Raw genomic sequence first — 20,273 nt, forward strand, 5'->3', positions numbered from 1 at the left:
TCCAGACTACTATTGGCCACACTTATACAACCAACAACATCTGTGTCAAGTTCATAGAAGTGCACTTTTTGTCTGGTCACCGACAGGCCAATTGCAAAAAGTTTCTTTCCTTGGCACGGATTAGTTATGAATAGATTAGCTAAATTTGTAGACCTTAAGATGTTAGAAGCAACTTCTAATAAAATCAAGTTTGAATTGAATGTAGTATCGACTTCATTTTCCAGTGCTTTACAGATCCCTATTGATTAATAGTGGAATGAAAAAGACAGCTTCTTTGCCATCATAGTTCTTTCATAATATGCAAACAAGAAAACATAACATTAAATAGTATATATCAGTAACATGAAATGTTTACAATTCTTGAGAAAATTGGGTTTTATCTTGTGAAGCCTCCATGGTTCCTGATAAATTGCCATGCATGGCATGTCTTGATGCTTCAGTAGCATTGGGGCCCACTGGTGCCGCCTTCTCCAGTGTTACTGTTTACATCCAGCTCTGTGGTGGGAGCTGAGCAGCTTTTGTTTTTAACCAGATAACCTTGGACCTTGGAGGGACATTGAACTCAGGCCGTCTGTGATCAGTTTACTAAACATTCTGTTTGTTGTGGATAAGCATTGCTGCTCCACTGGGTGTATTCTTTTTGACAATTATGAAACAGATTGTCATTTGGTGGGGTACAGTTACTAAACAAGCTGATTGTTATTTACTGGATCCTCCTTGAAGTAATTTACTCTTTAAACAAGGTCAGAGACCAGAAGTTGGTCTGCTGGTGATGAAATATTGGTTCAAGCTTTTATGTACCGGGAGACCAGGGAAAATGTAAAAAGCTGTCATTCCATAGCAAGGAATGGCATGCATATTTATCAACATTTGTCATTGGTATACAAATTAATTCAGCACAACAGATAAAGTCAGCAAAGCATTACATACACGTGGTGAGAAGTTAGTATGGTTTAATGTGTTGGCTAGTTTATTGACCCCTCCGTGTACATTCAGTAGTTCATTGGTGTAACAAGTATAGGACTTGTTTGCAAATAGTCTTCAGGTATGAGGTTTGACACCTATACTATCTAGATGACTGGCCAATCAAAGGCAATGGCTTCATTACAACATTTATTTGTAAGATTCTTGAAAAAATCTGAAGGGGAAAGGATAGTTTTGGGAAGCATTTCATGTGGAGGCCCACAAATTCATGTCCACATCAAAACGTAAAATGAAACATCTACTCATTGAAATCAAATCATGTCATCCAACAAAAATATGACTTTACAATATCATGTAAATACTCCAAGTCTTCTTCTCACTATGAGTTATTTCAGATGCTGCATGTGAAGCATTTTCTGTGTCCTTGCAGTTGACCTTGACCAACTTGGATGATGTAATTTTATATTTGAGAGTGCAGGCTATAATTCTTTGGTCAGCCCCATAATATTAATTTTACTAAGCCCTCCCAAGTCCTATGGAACATTTTATGATATTGCTTTCCATCTTTATATATTTCTGTAAATAATTTTTAGCAATGTTCATAAATTAGCCTCTTTCACTTTAGTCTGTGGTCTGATATATAAAGCTGGTGTATGATATAAATACATCTTCAGTATCCTGCAGCACTGTTTCACTGGTCCTGATCAATGTACGAAAACCTATTGATTATTAAAGTGTTACTCCTCTTAAAATTTTTATTTGACAATGTTCTAAATAAAATCTAGCACAAATATAAACTAATGTATCAAAATTCATAAATCTGTGCATGATTTCCTAGTTTAGCAAAATGTGTTGCCTCTGTTGCTAAAGATATTGAAAATGAGATGAAATATTTCTGAATGAAGATTTGACTGATCAGAGTAAAACTTGGTACTTGTTAACCTAGATAATCAATACAAAGAATACATCTTTTCTGTTTATCATTATTTCTATTTGATAAGTGGTATAACAAAATGTTTTTACATGTAGGGGTAAGATTGATTTTTGGTTCAGTTTACTTCAAATGACTCTTTAATACCTGGTATACAGAATAGAAGTTGTTTAAAAAACTAAAGGCTGTCAAGAAATTTTTCAAGACCTCATGCTCCATTAGACTTATAAGTAAACCAACCAGTAAAGCTACAGTCTCCTCAAAGACTTTTGGGTTCAGAAAGGTTATTAAAGACTATAATCAATGGTAGAATTAAGACATACATTATAAGGAAGACTGTTTTGGCCCACTTAAACCAACATTTATTGTAATGTAAAGAGGTTAGTGCTAATTTTAATGGGGCCAAATCAATAGAAAGGAAAATAAACTGATGTATTTCTTACATTATGATAGATAGCAGCAATTATAAAAGTAAAATTTTCTGTGAACGAAGGTGGTGGCAGTGTCAACGTCCAAATTCAAAGTGTCACGCTTTGTTACCTTTGGAAGAAAATTAATGTATGTTTTGTTTTGCTACAAGAAGTTTTATGACTATATTTGTAATTTGAACTGAAGAGAAATATCTAAATGCTATTTCCAACACCTTATGTGTGCAAATTAGATTTTAGGACTTAATCATAAGTGTGTATTCGTTAGGAGATGTAAAACAGATGGTCAATCATCTATGCATAATTATATTTATGGAAGGGAATGATATTTGGTTTATATATATTGCAAAGTTTGACTCACTATTACATGTATAAGCAAGAGACATATGGAGTGAAGTGATTTTTTTTTTTTCACATTAATTGTTACAGCTATTGATTTGAATAGAGGAAATCTCTCTTCTATGTAAATCATATTGAAACCTACATATAGCTAAAAGCTGTTCACAAACCATACTATATTTCATATTCAACAGCAAAGTGAATATTGAAAGTGATATCATTTCAATGTATATGATTATTTGTGGTTTTCCAATATTTATATATCGTGGCCCGCTGTGAAATGTCAAACACAACTGTGTAATATAAATATTTTAAATTTCTAAGGTAGACCAGCATAAAAGATATGGGTCTGACTTGCTTGTGTCCATCTCTCATCAATCATGCTGGTGAAGTCTGAATGGGCAGATTATCATATTAACGTGTAGAAAATTCCTGTCATGGGAATGTCACCGATGGCGATTTCTTGAACCTCTTTAGCCCAATACTTTACACCCAACTTACCTATCGAAACATAGATCTCGAAAACACCCGACAAAAGTTCATTCTAAGCTTGTTTATTTTAGTGGCCTGATTAAAATCCGCCAATATTTTGTTTATTCAGTTTGTGGTGATTAAACTCCCAATCATTTTGATAGATCTGAAATTGGTATTGGTGATATTCATTGATGAAGTGGACAGACAATGGGATTTAGCAGTGGAAGTACTGGTCACAGTTGACATAGCCTGCACTAGACTACAGAGCACGAGCTGGCTTTGACAGCAAATGTAGCGGAAGTCTTGTGTAAATGCCGATGAACAGATAACCGACCCTCTTCATTGCTACAGTATCTTCTCTATGGTGTCCTGCTTCCCAATAGCGGGTTCAGTCAGTTGACAAAGACATTCTTTCTGCTGTTTGTTCATCGTAGGCTATGATGTAGATCGTCACCTAATATTAAATATCTGCCAGTGATAATCAGACACATTAAATCAGATTAAACTAGAATTTTAAAGGTGAAGAAAAAAGACAAAAGGCTTTAAAATGCATAGATCTGTTCACAAACAAGTTACTTCATTAAGACGCAACTAGTGTTTGTATTGAATAACAGAGTGTATACATTTCCTGTATAGATGTGTTATTTGGACAGGTCCCTTTAGGAAACCTGTTGGTTATTTGAGAGGCAATGGGTGGCTTTTGCCTGCGTCATTCTCTGATGTTCTTTCTTTTCCAAGTCTTTGAACAAGTTGTTGATACAAGTCTTTTCAGTATCGGAAAGGAAGACAATCTCTGTGACTGAAATGAGAAGGGAAGAAATTAACCTGGTTATTCTAAGATGATCCTCTAACTATTCTATATTAGTAGCAGTCTATGGCACTATTAATCATGTACTATATATGTGCCATATCATGACTAAACAACTGTCCCTACAGATTTCCCAAGTTCATGAATGGGGGATACTGTGGGAGAAGGCAAAGTCAAAGCATTTATGCACTATTGTAGTATAAAATCTTTTTCAAACAGATTTTTATTTGAAATTATATCATATATATTGTAAAGCTACCAGCATATTATGAATTCTCTATGTAAGAAGTAATCCAAAAATGGAACTCAAGGTAGCTGTGTGGGCTGATGAAGGGCTCTAGCTTAGATTTGTCTGGAGGACTTTTACTTATTGATCATTGAAAAGCTGCAATGTCCGTGAAGCTTGAATTGAGAATGATTTTCTATTGAAATATTTTATTTTTAATAATATCGAATCTTAAAAACCAGGTGAAGCTAATGCAAAGAGTTACTGGTATGTCTGCAACCCATTGTGACATATTGGATTTAAATCTGATGAAAGCATTTTATTGCATAATGCTATTGTCAAGGTTATATTTTTTTTCTTCTGATCTTGAAGATGATTTGGTTTGAATTGAATGATGAAAGTGTTTTGTTTTTTTCTTTTAATAATTTCACATAAAAATATGGTTATTATTTTATTACCAATAAAATATATAAACAAAAGCAAAACATGGCACAGAAATTGGTCTTCATTGGTTCAAGCAGTAAAATGAGTTGAGTAATTTATCGCTACAACCATAAATGGTACTTGACCAGATTTTCAATACAGATTACTCACTTTATTTTGTATTGATGTTAGCTGACCAGTTTTCCATTGGCCTTTCTTGACCTTACACAAGTGACCACAATGACATCAGAGATGGCAATAGATTATCCAAATGTTTTGGTGAAAGGAAGAAGTGTCGAAAGTACATACTTATAAGGTGGCATCAACTTCTTCTGGTGATAGCTAGAAGCAGGATTCATCTTGAGGTAGTCAAGTGTTAGGTCCGGGATGCAGGGGAAAACACTGAGAAGTAATTGGAGTGCATGTCCTTAGAAAAGCGAGAAGTTTCAGAATCACGCCATCATCCCAGCCACACAAAGATGGAAGAGTGTTGCTGGTGTTTGTTTCAGACTTTGATAAGATTGAGTAGATAACTGTTAAGGGTATATGTAGGTATAAGTTGCAAAGACAGGTATAAGTGATGTAAATTGGTTCTAGTAATAAATAAACAAGAATTAGTTGAAGTACAAATGTAAACAGGTAAAATTAGTAAAGGTAGATGTTAGTCATGTAGACAGGAATTATTAGTGTAGGTGGGTGTTAGTGGTGTAGACAGGAATAATGAGTATAGGCAGGTGTTAATGGTGTAGACAGGGATTAGTGGTGTAGACAGGTGTTAGTGGTGTAGACAGGTGTAAGTGGTGTAGACAGGTGTTAATGGTGTAGACAGGGATTAGTGGTGTAGACAGGTGTTACAGCAATGGTGTAGACATGTATTAGTGGTGTAGACAGATGTTAATGGTGTAGAAGTGATTAGTGGTGTAGACAGGTATTGGTGGTGTAGATAGGTTTTGGTAAAAATAGCTATATGTAGTGTAGAAAAGTTTAAGAGATATAGACATATATAAATAATGTAGACAGGTGTTATTGAAATTGACAAGTATAAGTGCTATAATAAGACAGGTATAAGTGGTGTAGACAAGTATTAACTGTGTAGACAAGTAGTAGTGATGTAGACAGAGATTAGTAGTGTAGACAAATATTAGTGGTGTAGACAGGTATTAGTAGTGTAGACAAATATTAGTGGTGTAGACAGGTATTAGACAGATATTAGTGGTTTAGACACTTATAAGTGGTGTAGACAGGTGTTTGTTGTGTGGACAGGTATTAGTGGTGTAGACAGGTGTTAATGGTGTAGACAGGTATTAGTGGTGTAGACAGGTGTTAATGGTGTAGACAGGTGTTAATGGTGTAGACAGGTATTAGTGGTGTAGACAGGTGAAGACAGGGATTAGTGATGTAGACAGATGTTAATGATGTAGACAGGTGTTAATGGTGTAGACAGGTGTTAATGGTGTAGACAGGTATTAGTGGTGTAGACAGGTGAAGACAGGGATTAGTGATGTAGACAGGGATTAGTGATGTAGACAGATGTTAATGATGTAGACAGGAATGAGTAGTGTAGACAGTATAAGTGTTGTTGACAGGATTTAATGGACTGGTATTTGCAGGCATAAGTAGTATATACTGCTGTAGACAGTGATTTTAGTGGATGCAAGAAACATAAAATTTTATGGATTTAAGGAAGATTGGAATTAACCTATTTCTTGTGAACTTTGTTCACTTGAGAAACTGTGTCCATGAATTTCCTTGTGAATATATATTGGTTACTTTATAAGTACTTTTATTTAAAGATAGTTCCATATTTTTTTTTTTGTATTTCAAATTCAGATTTATCAAATTTTTATTCCAGAGTTTGTTTGACCCTAGACATTTTAAGTCATGTTTTTAGCCTGTAAATTGGGCAGGTGTGAGAAGTCCAGGTCACATGACCTCCAAATAAAGGACAAGCTGGTCACTTCCCATCAGTATGTCATAGATAAATTGTTCCCTATTTATACTTGTTTGAGAGCATTTGGGTGATATTTTTTAATGATCTTTATGACTATTTAGGGGAGAAGAAGTAAACTGAGTAATGTCTCCGACTGGGAAAGAGTAGCTATGATTGACACCTGGGTTTAATAATAATGTTCTTACATTGCATACCTACTCAATTTGTGTCACTTTTCATCTATCACCCTTCCTTCCTCTTTGGCAGTTGATTTTCTTTAGCTAGAGGTGTGCAAGCGATGAACACTCAGACATTAAACCTAGAGAAATGTTGTCTGTCCTACGGCTGGCCTTTATCCCAGATCTTCACTGAGGGAAACAACCTCCATCAGAAAATACCTGAGATTTGTACATGTACTGACAGCCCAGGATTAGTATGAACTTGTTTGATGTTTGTGTTGATGGTATGCTGCTTAGATGATAAAACATGATACATGCAACTTTACACAACCTTTACACCCTCTCCCAAGAGATCTCGATCTGTTATCTTGTATTTTTCTTCACGGGGATCATGTCATAATATCGACCAAAAAAAATTATATTGATGTAAAATTGAGGCAATGGAAGCAGATAAAGGCATTTGTAGTACTTGTATTCACTTACTTAATAATAATCTCACAAATTAGGACTAAGCTGGAATAGTGCTCGGATGATCCACCTTAAGATAATCAATCAGGGACTTAATGTGTCAAGTATGTCAAGTAGCTATTACTTTGTCATAAATTAATAAGGTGGTAAACAAGACTGTGTGTACAGTCAAAGATAAGCTATGTAGAGGCTTATTTTGTCATGGACCAATCAACCATGTCTAAAAGAAAAAGAAAAAGATTTTATGTTCCGCAAAATGATAATACCGTGTGACCATTAAGAAGTGTTCAGTATGTGAAGAATGTTATATGTTATGTTTCAAGATTTTTATCAGATTTTTTTTTCTTATTCACAGGTTAAGATTCCATAAAAATTCAATAGCTCAGTAATTTTTGTTTTTTTTTTTGCCTGATGTGGCAGGTTAGACAGTTTCAATAAAAAAGGTGAAGACAACGAACAGTGATCAATCTCTTAAAAACTACATACAATACAACTCTGTGCACAGAGATAAACGTGGACCCCAGAAATCCCAGAGGTAGGATCAGGTGCCTAGGAGGAGTAAGCATCCCCTGCTGACCAGTTACACCCTCCATGAGCCCTATGTATTGATCAAGTAGATGTAAAATTCCATTGTCAAAGAACTTTAGTATAAAAACAAAGGCCTAACAATGTGTATGAAACAATTCAGTCAAAAAAAGACCCAGTGATAGGATATATTTGCTAATAAGGTCATTATAACGTAAACGACCATTTACAAAATGCAGAATTGCTGAGATCCCTGCAACATCAAATTATGTGTAAGTAGACAGTCTTGGTTTATAAATTGATTGTACTCTTACTTAGCCAATAAGAGGGGAGATAAAACTACGATATGCAGGTGATAGCAAAATATTACTACATAGGAAAGTTGACAGTGGAAAAGCTGTAGTCATCTCTTTTGTCATGTAATTTAGTTGTTAGTCTGCCTTTGTCATTTATAGCCAGTAAAACATTCAAATATGAAACAGATGTGGCAGATTTTGTGTTGACTTTAATTCAAGTTCAGTGGGATATATCGAGTCAACATATGAATGGAAATAACAATTGTTAATTGATAAAACATCAATATATCTGAATGTCAAGTTAAAGGCCACTGCAAGTACTTTGTTCTTCTCATGTAAATTCTGCTTCATTGGAATATGAAAACAGGTCAGCTAATAATGGTGCACAATTGGTGCATATTGGGATTCCAACTTCCTGTCAGAAGATGGTCTCTGAAGACTACATAAATGCTGTCATTGAAAAACTCAAGCATCCTTTTCATATCAACTTCAGAGTGCTTATGTATAGAATCATACTGACTTTTTACAAAGTTATATTGTTGGACCAATCATAAGAAGTGAAAATTTCCAAGATTTGTTTTATTTAAGAAGTAGTTTTCTATGATATCAAAAAGCTGCTTAGTTTTTAAAATTTATTATGAGGAAGGGTTGTATAGTATAAAGTGTAGAAAAATTGTATGTTTTGTTGTTAAAAGTGGTGAAGTTATCTCCCATTTTAAAATATTTTCATTCCCCAAACCAATGATTTCTTGGCATCCGAAGTCTTAATTGAAATTTTTGTGATTTTTTTTGTTCCTGATCATAAATGTATAAGGTAGAGACTAGGATTCAAATCTGTCTGTAAACAAAATTAAAATGCTACAATCCTACAGTTTTGTAATTTATATAACTTGGCACACAAGTAGACTACACTAAGATTAATTCTGTGTATCGGTTTTTTTTCGATGAACGGTGTTGCCGTGGTTACTAAAAATAGAAATTTCTGTGAAACAAAACGCTACTCCTCCTACAGTTTTGGTCTGATTTCAGTATAACTTGGCACACAAACACTACACTAAATACATAATTTTTAAAAAGGTTTTTGATATCGATGAATGGTGTTGCCGTGGTTACTAAAAACACAAATATCTTAAAATTCTTTCAAAATGCTACTCCTCCTACAGTTTTGGTCTGATTTAGTATTACTTGGCAAACAAGTAGAATACACTAAGATACATAATTCTGTGTATGTTTTTGATTTTGATGAACGGTGTTGCCGTGGTTACTAAAAATAGAAATTTCTGTGAAATTCTTTCAAAATGCTACTCCTCCTACAGTTTTGGTTTGATTTCATTATAACTTGGCACACAAGTAGAATACACTAAGATACATAATTCTGTATATATCGGTTTTTGATATCGATGAATGGTGTTGCCGTGGTTACTAAAAATAGAAATATCTGTAAAATTGTTTCAAAATGCTACTCCTCCTACAGTTTTGGAGATTTCAGTATAACTTGGCACACAAGTAGACTACACTAAGAACATAAAGAGACTTTATCAAGATCATTATTCTATTTTGTTTTAGCTGCTTAAGTACTTGACCTTCTTCTTCCTTTGGACCAAAGATGACTGCAGGTAACCTGGATCTAAAGTGTGGAGAGTTGAAGTTCAGACATATACATGTACTTGTTAGGGCCCCGCAAGGATTTGCGGGTGCCCTTTGTTCCGTCCGATCATAAATGTCACTCTTAATCCACAAATTTTCTGTTTTTTCCTAATAACTTTTTTTATGGTTGCCCAATCAATTCAAATGGTAAAAATGACATCACTTCAGTAAAATTAAAATGTAACAATTAACTTGTTTTAATTTCAAATTTGGTACAGTAGTTCAGTAGGCAGAAATGCATATTAATGCTGGTTTTGTTTTTTTCATGGTTTGGAGCATATTTCACTTTTCTATGAAGCATTAAAGAGAGATAACTGCTGAAGATGTTCACAGTATATACAAAACATGTTCAAAATTAATTTTTAAAAAGAATAATTATCTGAAAGGTCATTTCTTTAAAAAAACACACCTATTTTATTTTTGTTTGATAGTTATGATTTCATTGAATTCTAAAAAAAAAAAAAAAAAAAGGGAATATTTTAAAGAAAATACTTTTTTTTTAAATTGTGTACATGTATAATTAATTTTAAATGTAGTTGTACAAAAATTTATCATTAACACTGAAAAAGTTCTTATTGTAAACTGAGAGAGGAACAATTAATCCCTTGCCTGTTGCAGAAAATTTAGTAGGCTTTTCTTTATATTCATTCTAATCCTAAAAATACATATTCGATGAAAAATATTTGTCTATAAATTGTTTCAACTTTTGTCAAATTATAACCCCTAAGTCCTTTTCTTTTCAAAGATATTAAAATTCAAAAGTTAAAAAAATAATTTTTGTTAGGTCAGACAAAAAATAATCCTTTGTTGAATTGTTGATATGGTGAAATATATATATTTATCGCTTACATGTTTATCTCAAGAAGAACACACCCGATCATTTTTTTCCACAACAAAGACATTTTTTACCTGTACACGGACAATATTTTAGCGTCTTTAAAAAATCATTCAAAACATCTGATATTCCTTTATTCTTTAAATATGTCAATGGATTATATTCCATTTATTTCTGTTTTATAATAGGCTTTTAATAATAGAGAAGAAAAAAGATTATTAGATATGATAAACAATTTGCAAAATTGCAGAACTCCTGGTCAATAAATGTTTTCCATGTAAGGATTGTTATAATAAACTATTAAATCAATCTTAAAATTCATTTTTATATATTATCTACGTAATGACGTACTTTTATTGAATAAAATAATATGTGCCTGTTTCGGGTTAAGCGGCTTTAAGATTAATGAAAACCTTTGTCTGCAACTGCTGTTTGTTTGAAGTTAAGGTCAAGCCTTCATGATATTTGCATTCAATTCATTGAAGGCTGGCATTTCATAACACAAAGCTTCATAATTGTTTAAGTTTACATTCAATGTTAAGTTGTTATTTACTGCCTAATGTAAATACAAAAATATTATTTTCAGGTTTTTGAATATTCAAGAATTATCAATAAATTTTAAGAATACAGTTGCTGTTGTGTATTCCTCATTCATTTATTAATCATTCTGTAAGCTGCACCCTTTTAATTCTACATGTACTGGTCAGTTTTTTATTTATTATATTTACATATTAAGGTGTGTAATTATGTACAAATTATATTTTAATATATTGATATGCTACAAGGCACTAGAGACGGTTATAAGTAATCCTGAACTTGATCGGGATAATTTGTTTGTGATAAAAAAGTAGGAGTAACAGATGGAGAGTTGTGAGCAGGTGATGGGGTAGACAACCTTTGACTGAATACACAGGTACAGGTGTTAGACAAATTACCTCAATTACCCCACAACAAAGAACAGACCTTTTCCTACCATCTCGCAAATGTTAGTGTTTCTAAACACTACAGAGACCACAGACTGTTTTTAATGCAATACATAACCTTATTATGTTGATTTTAAAATTTTTGGTAATAATTTTTATTGTATTTTAAAACCCTTTCCTTATAGCTAAAAGAATTATTATTAATAAATACATCAAAGCAGTTTTAAATGATAAAAGTGTCAAGATATTTCTAACATCACCAAATTATGATCAAGAAAGTCTGATTACCACCAGACAGACATTGTAATTATATGTGTTCATGCCTAGGTCTTATCAATCATTTTGTAAGCTTCTTATTAATTTATCCTAATGTATCGTGGTTTTTTTAACAGGCTTGGTCCCCTATCTATAGTGACCTAATCATGCCACTTCTGTAGGTAAGGGAGACAATCAGCTGTCGCCTCCCTCAGTGACTCCCCTTATCTTGTTCCCTTAACAGACCTGATAACTACCTTTGGTAAGCTTTTGAAATCTTTGGAAGTAACTTTGGACTTTGAGATAAAGATGTACAATTTATAGAACAATAAACAGCAGAGAATTTAGTGGTAATCTATGCCCTAAGATTAAGTGTCTTGGTGTGAGAGTAGAGGGACGGGGGATGGGACATTTATTTTTATGAGAGCACCCTCTGTCTTGCGTTTCAATACAGTCCAGTGAGCAAAGGGCACTGATAAATTCTCCTTCCTGCAAATCTTTTTAGAGAGTTGGTATATTTGCAATATAAATATGTGATGTGATTATAGCATGTTGTTGACCTTTAGAGTGAAAACATTGACATAGAATGGGTTCACAAATGACACTTTCATGTAGAAAAATACTTGCCATGAATTTCATTCACAAGCAGATAAAATACTATAAGTAGACGGTTAACTGACATTTCATGCCTTTATAAGCAGATTATAAATAAGAGACTTATTATAGATAGGAAGTTTTGTATTCGTTAACAGTGGTTATGTTTATTCTAGACCTTGATAATAACAAATTTAGCTTTTCAAGTTATAAACAATGTAGAAATGAATGACACAGCTTGTTTCAGCTTCTGTTAAGCCGGTAAAAAGACTCAGATGACGAGATTACAGCAGTGATAAAAATCTGAATCTCACAGAAATAAAAAGAATTGATTATATTCATGAGCATGCAGGCTCTGTTGCACACTGAAGTATGAGTGTATGACCAAGACAAGTAATGTTTGGACAGAATTCCATGATTATGACCTTAATTAGTACCTTAGTTTGTTGCACATTCTGACCTAGAACATAATGAGGAATACAGCAGTACAGTGTAGCTGACCCAGTCTTTATATGCCAGGTTCTATTGGTGTGTATATGCTGTAGTACTACTCAGTGTCTCCTGCTCCAGAGTATGGCAGCTTGTGAGTGGGCATTGATCATTATCTCAGGCTCACTACTCCACACTCCTTTTCTGTGTTGGATCCTGTATGTTGTAGCAGATGTCATGAAGTAATTTATACACTCTCAGCTGTTACCGCTGGTGGCATAGGGAGTTCTGTCCTCACACAGGCAGTGCTTTACAAAATGATATAAAGCTATACTAGCTAAAATACGTATTTTGAATTTAATACTAATATGTCATGCAACATACATTTTAATTTAATGACATATATATATTCATTTTCATAAAGATTTTTCAGACTTGTTCAGAATCATCTGTGGACCAGTTACGACAGTTAGACCTCATTATCCCAAACTTGATTGAAAAGAGGAAAAACTTTTAAGATATCCAAAAGTTTTGGATATCGAGTGTTAAGGAAAAGAGCTTGGGACTTTTGAATCTCTTTGACATATATAGCCATTGTATTCAAGATATTAATGTTTGAGATACCAAAGTTAAGATGATCTTCATATTCATTTTGACGTTCAGTTATGTTTATATGCATTAATGCATAAGCAAGAAAAATTAAGGTGTGAATACCCGATTTTCCTGTCAGACATATCTTAAGAGGTCAATTTACATTATTTCAGTAGAGTTTTGATGGATCCTCGTAAAGTAGTGAGTGCATATGAATGAGGTAGACATTTCTTTACATAACCTCTTTAACAAAGGGAAGGAACTCAATTCATTTGCCTCCATTGGGGACCATTTTATTTGATCGGGAATGTCACTTAACAGCAGTTTTCTTTATGAGAATCAGTAAATATTAAGTTAAGGTCTTAATAGATGTTTATTTAAATGTTATCTTTGTATATATAGTGAGGGATTGTAATATAAATAGGGGAGGTCAGTGAAGTAAAATCATTGACTTTATAGATGTAAATGAAAGTTTTAAGTGTTTTGATCAATACAAAGTTCAGAGGTGTACTATAGAAAGGATGCTACCATTTTCATTTACCTAGTAAATCATGGTAGCATATTATATATAGTATTTTTAAGTAGACAGTATCATGCAAAATGGACAGATCAGCTTCAGCAAATTGGATGAGTGCACGTGAGATGCATTTGCTATCCTATTAAATTTACTCCGTGCATAAGTGTTAATAAGATCTTCTTCAAGGCTTATGATTTTCTTTATGGTCAATCTAGAACAAAGGAGCAAATGTTTGAATGATTTTTTTTAGTTTGAACGGATTTATTGTTTGTTGTTTAACATCCCTCTCAAGAATTTTTCACTCATTGACATATGGACACCACCACTTGCTGGTGGAGAGCTACAAATTCTGACCTATACTCGGTACTTTCGGCCATTGAGCATTGAAGGATCTTTTTTGTGCAAGCTACTGTGACACGGAACCTCGGTTCATATGGTCTCATCTAAAAGACTTGTTACTATGTCCCACAGTGGGATTCGAACCAACGATATAAGGATCAACTCCTTACCCAGCGACTCGAGCGCAGACCCTCTAACCACTGCGCCATGCATGACTTGTGGTTTGAACAGAGGGAATGAGCTAGTTGTTTGTGGTTTGGTTATTGGATAGATACAGTTACACATGTGTTTAATGACTTTGAAAGCAGTTTTTAAATTTTTTTTCTCATTTTCTGTATCAGACATGGTAACACTAGAAAAAAAATATGTCATAATTATGGCTGTGTCATATGTCATAATTGACTTGTTGGATAATACAATTTATTTTTTTTTTCTTTTGACATAAGAGATAAATGAAAAGCTTTCCTATATTTACTGGTACATGGATTAGTAAAAGTATTTTTAAAAATATATTTTAGTTCCCAATATTTCGATGTGAAGTAAATTCCAGTCAATGTTGGCAGATTGCATGTTTATGTTTGACACTGTGTGGTAGAATCTGACATGTTTTGTCAGCCCAGTACATGCAGCATTATTGATATGCCTTCAAGTAGACAGAAAGCGGTGAGTTGAACTTAGGGCCATGTTCAATACGAGTGTGTTAAACTTAAGGATGCAAGAACAAATAATTTGACATCTGAGTCTCTTTTTATAAACCACAGTGAACCTCATTTTCAGAAATGAAATTTTTTTATTAAGATTATGTGTATCTGTTGTAGTTTTTCAGACATGCTCATCATGCTCATAAAGATAAAAATGTGTTTGATCCAATTCAGTATTCAAATGAGACACTGCACTTCATTTCATTAGATTTTGACTTTCAACCTTTATGGTTATTTAAAATATATTTTCTTCAAATGGGACATAAAGAAAATTTGGTGATAGATTCGGTGATTAGAATATCATTTTCAGGGGCAGGTGACCCCCCACCCCTTTCCAGTATGTTTTCTTGTGTTTAGGCATCTTGTTTCTTGTTTTTGACTCCTGATTATTACAGACCATGTATACTAGGCGATAGAAATATATGGGTAAATGTATTCGTTAAATCTTACACGTGTAACATCTTGATGAAGAGTATGATTAAAATCTAGAAATGCTTCATTAAACATGACAATAAAATTCAACAGCTTGGACTTTATTTCAGATGTTGAAATATAGAAAATCCCCTGCATTTACACCTCCTTATAGACTTGAATAAACACTATTTAGATGCAAAACAATATTCCATAATCATATTTTACACCTTGATTCACAAAATCTATTATAGCTGGATGACTTTTTGGTTTAATCTGACTTTGATATTTAATCAGATTTCATGGAAAGAGTGAACACCATATTAAAATCTCACACCCTTTCCAAGTCAGGTTAGGATTTTCGATTATGGCTACTTGTGGTTCACTGGGTCGAGAGAAAGTGATCGTATCACAAAATTATGAAGCATTCATCTTTTTAACCCAGTTTGAGACTGGGGATTATTATCATCAATTCATTGGGATAAACTTTGTTGGTGTAATGGTCATAAAACCCAGACCTGTCACATATGGTAGCCTTGTATGCATGGAATGAGGTCAGCTTCTGTGAATAGGCACAAATAGCTCCTGAAAAACTACTGTCCTAGAGCTTTGATATATATCTTTTCCATTTCATTTATTGGAACCATAATTACACACTATATACTGACCATATCATTTGCTAATTTTGTTTATCTTTTTTTTTTTTGGTACACTCCTTTAATTTCCCCAGAACTTGCATTGTTGTGGGTGCAATTCATTTTAAAAGACTTGTATTTCTAGAGCATTTAGTGTTATATTCTGCATATTAAAAATTATTCAACTTAGTGACACAGGTATATGATATTGCTGTAGCTTTTGTGTCAGGAATATGAACAGCATTCTTAAATTTGACCTATTTGCACTATAGAGCCCTAGATAACGGACACCTTTTGACTTATGGAAGTAATAATATATTGAATCTGTCAGGTTAAAATGAAATAAATGTATAGGATGTGAAATTAATTCTTTAGTATGTGTTAAATATTCATGTTTTGGATGCTGGTTACAATAATTTGGTTGAATAAAACCATCAATGGCTCAGATATAATGTATGCAAATTTCCCTATTTAAGCATTGCTTGTTGCTACAGGAATTGTGAAATTTTTTTTGGGTTGATTCTTTTGCATCTTTATGTTTATGAGTCACGTATTCTGCCCTTAAAGAAAATGTCAATCTTCTGTGTGTCCAATGCTGGTATGTGTCCATTATGTATTGGTGGCTTAGTGGATTCCAACCCTAATGTATACCTCACAATGTGTGTGTATTTCATCAGGCTTAAATTAGATCTTTCTTGTCATTTACATGTTAAACACCCCCTGTTGTTCAGGGTTTGTGCCACAAAGAATTATTTCTGCTGTCTTTATCTTCTTCATTGCTTGTTCTGAATCTTTTGCACCCATAGTAATGGTCTTAGGTGATGGATTCTGTCGGATTGGAGCAGTGTAACACAGTGTCTTTCGCCTCTTTGCTATGCTTTGACTCCCTGAGTCTCCAAGTTGGTTTTAATTGGCAACTAGCAAATAATTCAGCATTTGTTTTCATTAGATAAGCAATCCATTGTCAGAACACATTGGACATGCCAGCTTATTTATTCCTTTGAGGATTTAAGTTCTGTTTAGATGTTTAGATCATGCTCCACATATTGCATATAAAAATAAAAACTTGTTTTAACTCTAATTAAAGTCTTGTTATGAAAAGCTGAGGTAATGATAGATGGTAGATGTTGAAGTCTTGTAAGTGAGTAAAACCCATGGGATTTGTCATGATGAGGACTTGCCGTAACCTCTGATGTACAGCAGTAATTATTACCAAATGCTACAAACACACACCTTGATATATCATTCAATTTTCTCTCTGACTTTCATCTATTACTCAAGATTGAGTTTGGATGAATTTTGTCCTTTTGTTGCATCACTATTTCTTTTGTAGATTATGTTTACTCTATAGCCTTAATTGTGCAATAAAATATCTCTTTTTATTGTTATTTTTTTATTGTTTTATTGTATATATTTTATGTTTCTCTCACTTTTCAGGTAACGGAAGAAACAGATGGAAGAATCAAGGATCTCTCATCAAAGACCCAGTGCTACAGATCTCTGAAAATTTCATCAGGCTTGTCTCGTACTGGATTTATGAATGGATATTGCGAGAATTTCTTCTTATACATGTTATATTGTGCTGCCACAGATAGGAAATCTGGTTTTCATTTGAGACTAAGAGGTGTGGGAATAAAGCAGGATCGCCAAACTTTCACACTGATTTTGGAGCATTATTTTACAGATTTCAGCCATTGCTTTGACATTCCTTTATTAAGTTTTTAAAGAAAAAATTCTTTGAAATTAAACTTATTTTCGTAGGCATTTCTTTATTTCCTGTGCCTTTTGTCAAGGGGTTAGTCAGGGGGAGGATTACATACTGATAAAAACTGCCTGATAAAACCTACGGAGGAGTGACTGCAATGTTCACTTGTCATTGTAATCCTTAGACTTCATATTGTAAATCAAACCATTTATGCTCTGTTAAACACCCAATGCTATTAATTTCGAATTAATATTTATTGAAGCACTTTTCCACATTAAGATTATATTTGATAGTTTGAGATGACTTGCTTCACTTAAGGTGTCGGGAGTATTTTCTATTTGATGTATTATTGTGTATTTCACTGTCGTTAACCTCAAAATATTCAAGTTGAGAAATTTAGGTATGTGGAATAAGATCAACTTTTTATGTACAATATAAATAGATTGTAGTAATTCAAATTTAATTTTCAGGATTAAGTTTAAGCAAACTGAATCACTCATAAGTCAATGAAAACTTTGATGTCTTTTAAACAATATTATTCATGATAACGGAATATTTATCAAGGTGATTTTTGAAAACGTCAAGCTTGCTAACTAAATAGATTAGAAATCTTGATGACCTTAAAAATCGTGTCACATAGTCTGTGAAGTAAAATTTACTGGTCAAAGACCCAATGTGAATTTTTTTCCTGGCTGGGGTACAATTCTGGTTCACTGACCCTCAGAACTGACGACTAGATAAGAATCACTGATCACTTGTTTCTCTTCTGGTAAACTTTTACATTCATTTCAAGGTTTTTTCTTTGTACATTTGGATATGTATATTTAAAATGAATGAATCTGTTTTATGTTTTGATGTCCAAATGGTTGTTTACATGAATTTGATATGATCGCACTGTATTTTTGGAGGTCATATAGAGAGAAAACTATCAGTGAAATAAATTTAAAATTAGACAAATATTTTCTCTTTATTCCACATATTTTATTGCCTGTTGTTGAGGAAAGTTTAAAACCTGAGGGACATTATGGAATGCAAGTTTCACCATTTGGTAGAGTAAAATTCATTGATTACAATTCATGCTGAAAATTGTTCAGAAGAGTTTAGCAATAGGGTGATTGACCCCATGGTGTGGTGATTCCATATCAGCGATAACACTTTTATCAAATGTAAAAACAATTTAATTCATTCATCTTATGTTTTCCTGTATCACTTTGAAAAAGATGATTAAAACTGATTGATCTTTATCACTGTGATATTGATATATTTTTATATTGGTCAGTCATGGTGTGCCTGTGTGTATGTAAGTTGGTATCTCTATCAATAGATCTTCCATTGAATTCTCAAATGTTACATGGGTCATAATGCTGTTTGCAAAGAGCAAGGTCTAAAAGAGTTAACAGAAAGGACACCAATGACCATTTGAAGAGCATTTGATGTTTCATTTACTGTACAGACAAGATACATGTTGAGGATCTGTGAAGTTAGAGGTCAAGGTTAAGCTAGTGAGAAGCATACTTGCCATGGAGAAAGGAGGCCTATCCAAATGTCAAGGACATGGCAAAGTTTAATAAGCAAAACCGTTAAATCCACCTTTTAAGAAGATGTGTCCCTTGGCTGCCATCTTTAGAGAAAATTTACAGAATCCTATCTAAGAACAATACCTGTAGTTTTCAGGTCATTTGACTGGGAAAATCTTGTGCTTGTTTTATACTGATTACCTTAAGATGGAGCTAGTTAACCCACACATTGAAAGAAAAATAAAACAAAGTGGTCCAACAGACATAGTTTTTGCATAGTGTGAATTGGACTTGAAGAATTCCATTTTAAAAGTAACATTTCATCATTACCATCAAAAGTCAAGGTTAAAATAATCAGTTGACTTGCTGTTAATTAAGTTATTTATTTATACATCTCATGTATTAGATGGACAAAAGATGAGGAATGAATTTCACTGCAAATTTATGCTTTGTTGTAAAATTGAACTTTATGAAGTTCAGAAACCAAAGCTAGATGGGTTTTTTTAACAACTTGTAAAAACCAGCCTTATTGACTCAAATCATAACAAAGAAATGTCAACATAGCATGTCCATATCCCGAATACACATTCTAACAAAGGATTTACCAAGTGTACACCTGTTGGTAGGTCCTTACCAATGAAAACCCAGAGTTCTGTCAGATGGGATGCCTTGTCGCTTGGCATGATGCATCACAATTGGGTATAACTTTTTTTAAAAGAAGTATATTTCACCTTTTATGTTGTATTAACTTGATTTGGTGATAAGTATAATGTAATTATATACAATAACGACAGGTGAAGTTGATCTTGAAAGAAATTTACCTGGCAACATGCCAGCATTGTTGTTCTTCGGCACGCGTTATGCCCGTGTCCCTAAACTTTATAGATAAATTGTATATTCCTTTGTGTCATTTGATTCTTCAGCATTATGAAATTTTATATGATTGAACTTAAATAAGTGTTTCATTGCACAAGTACCGATACCTTAATACTTTTTTATTAACTTCTATATCCTTGTCGGAGTCTGTCATAAGTATTTTTCTTAAATGACTGTCACAGACAGAATACCTTCTTTCCTCCTTTTTAACAAGATATTACATAGTAACCAAATGTTACATGTGAAACACAGGGCTCCTGAACAGGTTTTGGGGGTAAGAATGCTATACATGGGATTGTATCATACAGGGGTGGATTTTTTTCATTGGATATTAGGAGCAATTTTCT

At 33.3% G+C, this 20,273-nt stretch overlaps 1 protein-coding gene across 2 annotated transcripts in view; it reads left to right on the forward strand.

Moving 5' to 3' along the window:
* LOC134271900 (myc proto-oncogene protein-like) overlaps positions 1-20,273 on the forward strand; it is a 37,015-nt gene that overhangs the window by 12,952 nt on the left and 3,790 nt on the right. The window lies entirely within an intron of this gene.

The sequence above is a fragment of the Saccostrea cucullata genome, unplaced genomic scaffold (genome assembly GCF_032062105.1).
Source record: "Saccostrea cucullata isolate Sc308-1 unplaced genomic scaffold, CSIRO_AGI_Scuc_v1 ctg790, whole genome shotgun sequence".
In the NCBI taxonomy this organism is placed as follows: Eukaryota; Metazoa; Mollusca; class Bivalvia; order Ostreida; family Ostreidae; genus Saccostrea; species Saccostrea cuccullata.